The sequence below is a fragment of the Syngnathoides biaculeatus genome, chromosome 3 (assembly GCF_019802595.1).
Source record: "Syngnathoides biaculeatus isolate LvHL_M chromosome 3, ASM1980259v1, whole genome shotgun sequence".
Lineage (NCBI taxonomy): Eukaryota > Metazoa > Chordata > Actinopteri > Syngnathiformes > Syngnathidae > Syngnathoides > Syngnathoides biaculeatus.
The window spans coordinates 40,502,693-40,511,505 of NC_084642.1; the positions used below are offsets into that span (position 1 = coordinate 40,502,693).

General features: G+C 44.2%; 1 long non-coding RNA gene across 2 annotated transcripts; it reads left to right on the forward strand.

Annotated features, from left to right (window-relative positions):
* On the forward strand, positions 1–6,201 carry LOC133498676 (uncharacterized). 2 transcript variants are annotated; one of them, XR_009794434.1, is made up of 5 exons: positions 1–2,677; positions 3,203–3,829; positions 3,935–4,185; positions 5,137–5,297; positions 5,425–6,201. It is a non-coding gene; the product is annotated as an uncharacterized LOC133498676 (long non-coding RNA). The 2 variants fall into 2 exon arrangements; XR_009794433.1 differs by having other exon boundaries at positions 25–3,829.
* The last annotated feature ends 2,612 nt before the right edge of the window (positions 6,202–8,813 follow it).

The window sequence follows — 8,813 nt, forward strand, 5'->3', positions numbered from 1 at the left end:
CAAGCGCCGAGACCTTCGGGTTTTTGGGAATTACAGTCTCACAGGACCTGATGTGGGAGACGAACATCAACTCGCTTCTTCTTTTCCTTTCGGCTTGTCCCGTTAGGGGTCGCCACAGCGTGTCATCCCTTTCCATCGAAGCCGATCTCGTGCATCTTCTTCTCTAACACCCACTGTCCTCATGTCGTCCCTCACAACATCCATCAACCTTTTCTTTGGTCTTCCTCTCGCTCTTTTGCCTGGCAGCTCCATCCTCAGCACCCTTCTACAAATATACTCACTCTCTCGTCTCTGAACATGTCCAAACCATCTAAGGCAGCTCTCTCTAACCTTGTCTCCAAAACATTCAACTTTGGCTGTCCCTCTAATGAGGTCATTTCTAATCCTATCCAACCTGTTCACTCCAAGTGAGAATCTCAGCATCTTCATTTCTGCTACCTCCAGTTCTGCTTCCTGTTGTTTCTTCAGTGCCACCGTCTCTAATCCGTACATTATGGCCGGCCTGACCACGGTTTTATAAACTTTACCCTTCCACCTAGCGGAGACTCCTCTTTCGAATAGAACACCAGACACCTTCCGCCAACTGTTCCACCCCGCTTGGACCCGTTTCTTCACTTCTTCACCACACTCTCCATTGCTCTCTAGTGTTGAACACACGTATTTGAAGTCAAATCAAATCAAAAGCCTTTAATGTCATTATATCCTGTGCATACAACAAAAGGATGAATGCTTCCCCACAAGGTGCAAGGTGCAATAAAAAAGAACAAAAATCAAAGAGCATCTAAAAACAACAGATAAACGTCAAGGGACAGTTATTGCTAAAATCGTCTTCTTCTTCCTTCAGCTTGTCCCGTTAGGGGTCGCCACAGTGTGTCATCTTTTCCCATCTAAGCCTATATCGTGCATCCCCCTCTCTAACACCTACTGTCCTCATGTTCTCCCTCACAACATTAATCTGCCTTTTCTTTGGTCTTCCTCTCACTCTTTTGCCTGGCAGCTCCATCCTCAGCACCCTTCTACCAATATACTTACTCTCTCACTTCTGGACATGTCCAAACAATCGAAGTCTGCTCTCTCTAACCTTGTCTCCAAAACATCCAACTTTGGCTGTACCTCTTATGAGCTAATTTCTAATCCTATCCAACCTGCTCACTCCTAGAAAGAGCGAGAACCTCAGCGTCTTCATTTCTGCTACCTCCAGTTCTGCTTCCTGCTTTTCCTTCAGAGCCACCCTCTCTAATCCGTACATCATGGCCGGCCTTACCACCATTTTATAAACTTTGCCCTTCATCCTAGCCCAGACCCTTCTGTCAAATAGAACATCAGACACTTTCCGCCAACTGTTCCATCCCGCTTGTACCGATTTATTGACTTCCTTACCACACTCACCATTGCTCTGTATTGTTGACCACGAGTATTTGAAGTCATGCACCCTCACTGTCTCTTCTCCCTGGAGCTTTACTCTTCCTCCTCTTCCCCTCTAATTATATCACATATATTCTATTTTACTTCGGCTAATCTTCATTCCTCTCCTTTCGAGTGTGTGCCTCCATCTTTCTAATTGTTCCTCCACCTCCTCCCTGCTTTCACTGCAGATCACAGTATCATCTGCGAACATCATAGTCCAAGGGGATTCCAGTCTAACCTCGTCTGTCAGCCTATCGATTACTACCACAAACAGGAAAGGGCTCAGCACGTATCCCTGATGCAGTCCCACCTCCACCTTAAATTCTTCTGACACATCTATGGCACATCTTACCGCTGTTCTGCTGTCCATATTTCTCTGCCACACCAGACTTGCGCATGCAGTATCACAGTTCCTCTCTTGGTATTCTGTCAAAGGATTTCTCTAGGTTTACAAAAACACAATGTATCTCCTTCTGACCTTCTCTGTACTTTTCCACGAGCCTCGTCAAGGCAAATAATGCATCTGTGGTACTTTTCCTAGGCATGCAACCATACTGTTGCTCGCAGATACTTACTTCTGTCCTGTGTCTAGCCTCTACTTCTCTTTCCCATAACTTCATTGTTTGGCTCATCTTTATTCCTCTATAGTTTCCACAGCTCTGAACATCTCCTTTGTTCCTAAAAATGGGGACTACCACACTATTCCTCCATTCTTCTGGCATCTTCTCTCCCGCTAGTATTCCATTGAATAAGGTGGTCAAAAACTGCTATTGCTAAAATAAATAAATAAATGCACAAGTGCAGTTACATAATATTCCATTACAGTACTGTTATATTCAGTGGTTTTCAGTTCAAGGAGTTGATGGCTCTGGGGAAAAAGCTGTCCTTGAATTTGGTTGTCCGTGTTTTGTGTGACCTGTACCGCTTGCCAGAGCACAGCACTTTAAACAGGTGAACGTCAGGATGTGGAGAGTCCTTTTCAATATTAGTGGCTCTGCTGTGATACCAGGAGTTGGCAATTTCCTCTAGGGAGGGCAGAGAACAGCCAGTGATTTTCTGGTCACTGTTGACACCTTTTTGCAGAGCTTTCCTGTCTGCTACTGTGCATCCAGCATACCACACTGTGATGCAGTCTGTGAGGATGCTCTCCACGGTGGTTATGAAGAAAGCCTGTAGCACTTTAGCTTCCAAGTTGTTCTTCCTGAGCACTCTCAGGAAGTGGAGTCACTGCTGGGCCTTTTTCACCCCCACGGTGGTATTTACAGTCCAGGTGAGTAGCATTTGCAACAGTGTTCTAGTCAGCTGTTCTACAGGGTTTCCCTGCGGGTGATATGGGGTATTTCGAGAACGGGGAATGCCAGACAGCTGCATACATACAAGGTGATCCTTGGGACATTACATCCACACATATATACGCAGCAAGAGAGGGTGTAGCAGCATCCTGCTCTCTTGGACCAGATCAAATGACATAGTTCAAAATGCAGGTAGAGTTGCTCTGTCTCCAGGACACGAGGCCCAGAAGCTGGGTCCTATGGTGAAACGACTAACTTTAAATGACTGACTGGGAGAACACACCACTCCCTAACGTACAGACCTCCAATTCTGCGGATGCTAATAACTAATATGACCATATTAGAACATGAGACCCTAACTAGAGAACACAGACATGACTACTCTGACCATGACGACGCCGAGTCATTGTTAAATTAACTGCCTAAATCAGTTTGGTCTTCTGGAGCCTATGATGTTGGAGATTTTACTAAGACACCAGACATTAAAATCACTGTTTTCCCAGGTTATCATGTTTACAGACCTCAATATCCGGCTGCTCACCAGGGGATGGAGGACACTCTCACTGGGCTGTGGAATTCTGGAGTCTTGGAAACATCCACTTCCTCGTGGTGTACACAACTCAGGCCAGTTTTAAAAGCAGATGGTAACACTTATCGTATGGCGCATGATTTGAGAGCCATTAATGATGTAACGACCACACCATTGTTACCTGTACCAGACCGCCACATAATGTTGTCTACCATCACACCCAATTTGAAATACTTCACAGCGACTGATTTGGCAAATGCATTCTTCTGTGTCCCACTCGCACCTGATTGTAGACACTTGTAAACTCCTGATGTATGTTGATGACCTTCTGTTAGCAGCCCCAACAGCAGAGTTGTGTTTATCTCTAGCAAAACTCGATTTGCTTCGTCTGCATGAGCTGGAATTCTAAGCTTCCAGAAAGAAGCTTCAGTGTTGTCGCAAATCGGTACCCTTCTTGCGCAGAGTTGGGTCCTTTGAAGGATTCACTATGTCCTCGGAACATCGTTCTTCTATTCTTCAGATTCTCTTCATCCACGTGCTGATCTCTCTGTCCAACCTCGGACTAACAGGAGGGTTCTGGTCAATGATAGTTGCTGTTACCGTAAGTCAGATGGCTCTTTGTCTGCGGTGGCTGCCGTAGTGGAGCAGCAGCCTTCAGGTGAATTTTTAACTGTTTCCTCTTCTGTACTAATATCTGCTCCCTCAGCCCAGGCAGCGGAAGTGCTCGCACCGGAACTGGCGGTCGGACAATCTGTCACTGTCTATTCTGACTCATCTTACGCTGTCTTGGCTGCTGTGTTGGACCTGTCTGCATGGAAACGGAGTGACTTTAAAACAGCCAAAGATGGCCTGAAGCCTACCCCTGCGCTCGGGAAGACGCCATGTCAGTAATGAAAGCTTTGGTGAACCACTGGATTCCAACGCACGGTTTCCCTGCTCCCATCCGCTTGGACAACGGTACACATTTCACATCCACACACCAAGCTACTGTAGAGCAGTGGTTAGGGTTAACTCATAAGTTTAGTTGTTTTTATCACCCCACCAGTCAAGGTTCAGTTGAACGTATGAATCACACGTTGAAATAAAAAAACTGGCTAATCTCATTATTCTATGCTTTGCCCTGCTACAGACTCTTAACTGTACTTTTATTTTATTGTTTGTTGTTGTTTTGTTGTTAACCATGATTCCTACAGATGGTCTGATTACTTTTCGGACCAAGAGAGGGAGAGGAGGAAATCTATGGCATTATTATTGATGTTATTGTTGGTCTTGGTATTTTGATCTGGGAAATCTCTCAAAAATACCCCATACCCATACCCATACCCACATCAGTGCCAGCTATTAGCACAACCCAGCCGGAAAATAATCATCACAAAGAAGAGTCGTATTATAAACAAAGCCCCATCTGTTGATGAGTAATTTAGGATTTTGACAGGCGTTAGCGTAGTAAACAATAATTGGTTACTAAGGGCAGAACAAGCAGCGGATAAAACCCCGAGTGACTGTGTTGTATACATGGGACCTAGACCTTTGTTACGTGTTATTTCCTCTTCTGTCAACTCCACCGGTGTTCTACATCTTATGAAAAAATTATGTGGCGACTAAAAATGAATGGAAAATTTGGGATACTGCCCACCCAGTAACACCGGGTAAAAAGAACAAACCTGTTTTAATCGCGTACACCAAAACGTCACCTGTATTTTCCTTCCTTGCCCCCAATTGGCAATATCTCTGATGATCAGTGTGCAGAGACCCAGGAAACACCTTTCTTCCAACCTGTCAGCCGTGCTGATGTGTAATGGTGGTACGGAGGGGACTGTCTCTTTGACTGCCTCCCGCGCAACAGTACAGGCAGATGTGCATGAGTAACTTTAGTTTTGCCTATTTCTGTTGTTCCTGTCACCCTAGATGATCTGGCTGTTGCTCCTGAACACTTCAAGGAAGCTCTTGGCCCATTACACCGTTCACGTAGGTCCAAGCCTACCTGGCTCAGTGCGGACGATCCCACCTACTTTGACGCTATTGGCGTCCCCCGTGGTGTCCCAGATGAATACAAACTGGCTGATCAGGTAGTTTCCGGTTTTGAAAATATACCTGTAATTTCTGCTCTTTCCCCCGTTACTCTTAACGAAAATGTCGACTGTATCAATTACATACATTATAATGTGAAACGTTTGGGCAATTCCACCCTTCTAGGACTTGAAGCTGTACATGAGCAACTTAAGGCTGCATCTATTATGGCTTTCGAAAATAGAATCGCATTGGATGCCCTGTTGGCCAAGAAAGGAGGTGTTTGCCGAATAACACACAACCTGGCAACCTTAGAACCCTTACTAAGAAAATGAAGAAACACTCTGGTGTTGACGCGTCTGTGGGATAACTGGATGAATGTGTTTGGTAAATGGAAGGGTGTCATTTCATTAATCTTCATCTCTCTGGCTGTCTTCACCTCTATTCTCACCCTTTGCGGATGCTGTTGCATTCCTTGTATTCATTCTCTTTTAACCTGTCTGATTGAGAAGGCGCCTGGTGCCCAAGCTGGTGGCCGCGGAAATTATGTCCTCATTATACCCCCGCCCCGACACACTCCTCAAGATGATTTTACTGTTTCTATCCCTCCCCTTGAAAATGATACTAAACTTCCACCGCTTCCTGATTGTCATAATGTTGACATGCCCCGTGATTGCATGGCCCTTGCCCTTCTGTTCTACTGATACTTTTTGCATGATGTTACTTTTTTAGAAATGTTTTACTGTTTTTGAGCTGTCTAGTACTGTCCTGCAGGTTTCAAGCTTACGGGTGTTCTGAATCATGTGACTATGCACTTGTTGCACCCATTTTTACCATGGACCCATGCATATAAAAACCTTGTGTTACTGGGCAGCGCTTGTCTTCTTCTTTGGCTATCCTGCCAGAAGACACACATCTCGTGTACGGCAGATACCTAGATAAGACCCGGACGTCTGTATTGCATAATCCTTTGTAATAAATCCATTTGCTGTTAATTTTGTCTAATCATTGGTCATCTCTTCCTCGATCACCGAACACGCGTAGGGTCCAAACTCGCAAATCCCTACACTAGTGAAAGTACAGACCCCCCGCAGGGTTGCTCGTGATGTCTATCTATCTATCTATCTATTTATCTATCTATCTATCTATCTATCTATCTATCTATCTATCTATCTATCTATCTATCTATCTATCTATCTATCTATCTATCTATCTATCTATCTATCTATCTATCTATCTATCTATCTATCTATCTATCTATCTATCTATCTATCTATCTATCTATCTATCTATCTATCTATCTATCTATCTATCTGTCTGTCTGTCTGTCTGTCTGTCTGTCTGTCTGTCTGTCTGTCTGTCTGTCTGTCTGTCTATCTATCTATCTATCTATCTATCGTGCAGACTAAAAATATTTGGTGCTGAGTGATGTACGTACATTCGGATAGAAGTTGATTGCCCAACGGTCCCCGAAGGCAGCACCGCGGTGCGAATTAGAGACGCTGAAGGTTGAGAGAGTAATAGGATGAATGGATATTGTGGCATGTGGAATTTGATTAGAGAAAGGAGGTCGCCTCGTTATATAGTCGCTTAGAATTCACACTGCGCGTTTTCAGGTGACCACACGTAGTTTGGTAAAATACCACTGTGTTTTAAAGGAATTGGAGACCAGACCAGACAGCGAACGTCTTGATGTTGGAACTGAACCTCGTAAAAATAGCCGAATGGGGTTGTACTTGGGTCACTGTGGAGTAAACCGATAGGATGTCGCGCTTAATGAAGGTTTATAAATGAAGACACAACGTTGGACCGTGACGAGTTATTAACAACTTATTATTGAAGAATTAGCCTGGGAAAGAAGCGACTGCGGCGGCCCCAAGTGGGTTTTACGTCTGGTTTGTTTCTCCCGCTCGGAGGAAAATAGGTAAGCAACTTCACTTGACTGAGCACATGTTGACAACGTCGCACGTGGATTGTCGTATTGGAAAACAACAACGAAATGCCTTCCCGTCATAAGGCGCTTGATGACGCTTGTTCAACGAAAACTGATCTTATCACAGTTTCTGTTCTTACGTTCTTCGGAATGTGAAATTTGAAAACAATAACCACCCTTTTAACAGATTTGGCCGAGGTACAATTCACATCATTTCATCATTTGTGAAATTAACACTCATTAATTTCTGAATGAACACTTCAGGTATGTCAGGTGGAAAAGTGGACATTTCAGGTGCAATTTCTTAAGCGACCAAAAAACTTGTATGTGGCGCATTAAATTAAATTCTTGTGAATTGTGTGTTCGTTAGTCGTGCGCATGGCAGTTTTTTTTAGTACTAAATCACTCGAATCATTAAAAAAAAAAAAAGCTGTCACCGAATCGTTCACTTTTCTTTCCTAAAATAATTCAGGGTACACCCCAGCTTCCCGAAAATAGGCTGGGATATAATCTAGCACTCCCGTGACCCTTGTGAGGATAAGCGTCTCAGAAAATGGATGGATGTAATTTAAGCGCTTCCTCATTCCGTTAATGAGCCATAGGTTCACGTTCACCCAACACATTCACAGAAGCACTATCTGCGTTGTCGTGTATTTTGAAGTAGCAAAGGTAGGGAGATTTAAAGAAAAAACAACCTTTGCGAGCATCAAGCTCATGCTAGCAACCATCTTTTCACGTCCGCTCACGTCCATCTAGGCCAGAGGTCACCAACGCGGTGCCGCGGGTGCATGGTTGCCCGTGAGGACCACTTGGTTCTAAAAATAGCACAGGTCACAAATTATTATTATTATTTGTGCTTTAAATTTTGAAGCTGTCTTGGTTTCCATTGTTTTTTTTTAATTAATAATGTTGTATAATATAAATTCAAACAAAAGTGTTTTGTGTAATGAACTCAGAGTCTGGTTTGCAGAAAACTGGTCATGTAGTCCTTCATAAGATCGCATCTCACGAAGCAACCCTCAGCCTCAAAAAGCTTGCCGACCCCTGATCTAGGCTCTCACCAGCTGGGGCGACCTTTCTACATTTTGGTGCACAGGATCTCTGACAGCAGCATCTGGCTTATCCTCCTTCCTGCTCACTAGCCTTGATGAATCTTGAACAGTAGGACAACAAGCTTTTGTGTCATTTGGAGTCTGGGGGTCTGCAGCCTGCTGGACTGCAGCAATCTTCTTGGAATCTGCTGAAACACCTTCAGAAAACACGAAGCCAAAGAACTCAAGCTTGAATTTATTGAACTCATATGTTTCACGATTGAGTATCAGACTGCTTTCCTTGAGTCTCTTGAACAGCGCTCAGAGGTTGTCATTGTGTTCACTCTGGGTGGCACCATAAACTGATGTAATCGCTGAGGTTCTTACCACAGAGACCTTGCAGTGTTTGGCATATGGCATTCTGGAACACCTCAGCAGCAGAAGATACGCCAAAACTCCAGGCGTTGGTAGCGTCTTGAGTGATTCATTCACTGAACTGGTGTACTGAAGAACTGAGTGATTCATTCGAGGGTCCCTCTTGACCGATCATAACGTTTTGTTGTGTAACTCTGTCATCTACTGGACATACGAGGGATTGGTGGTGTATAGGA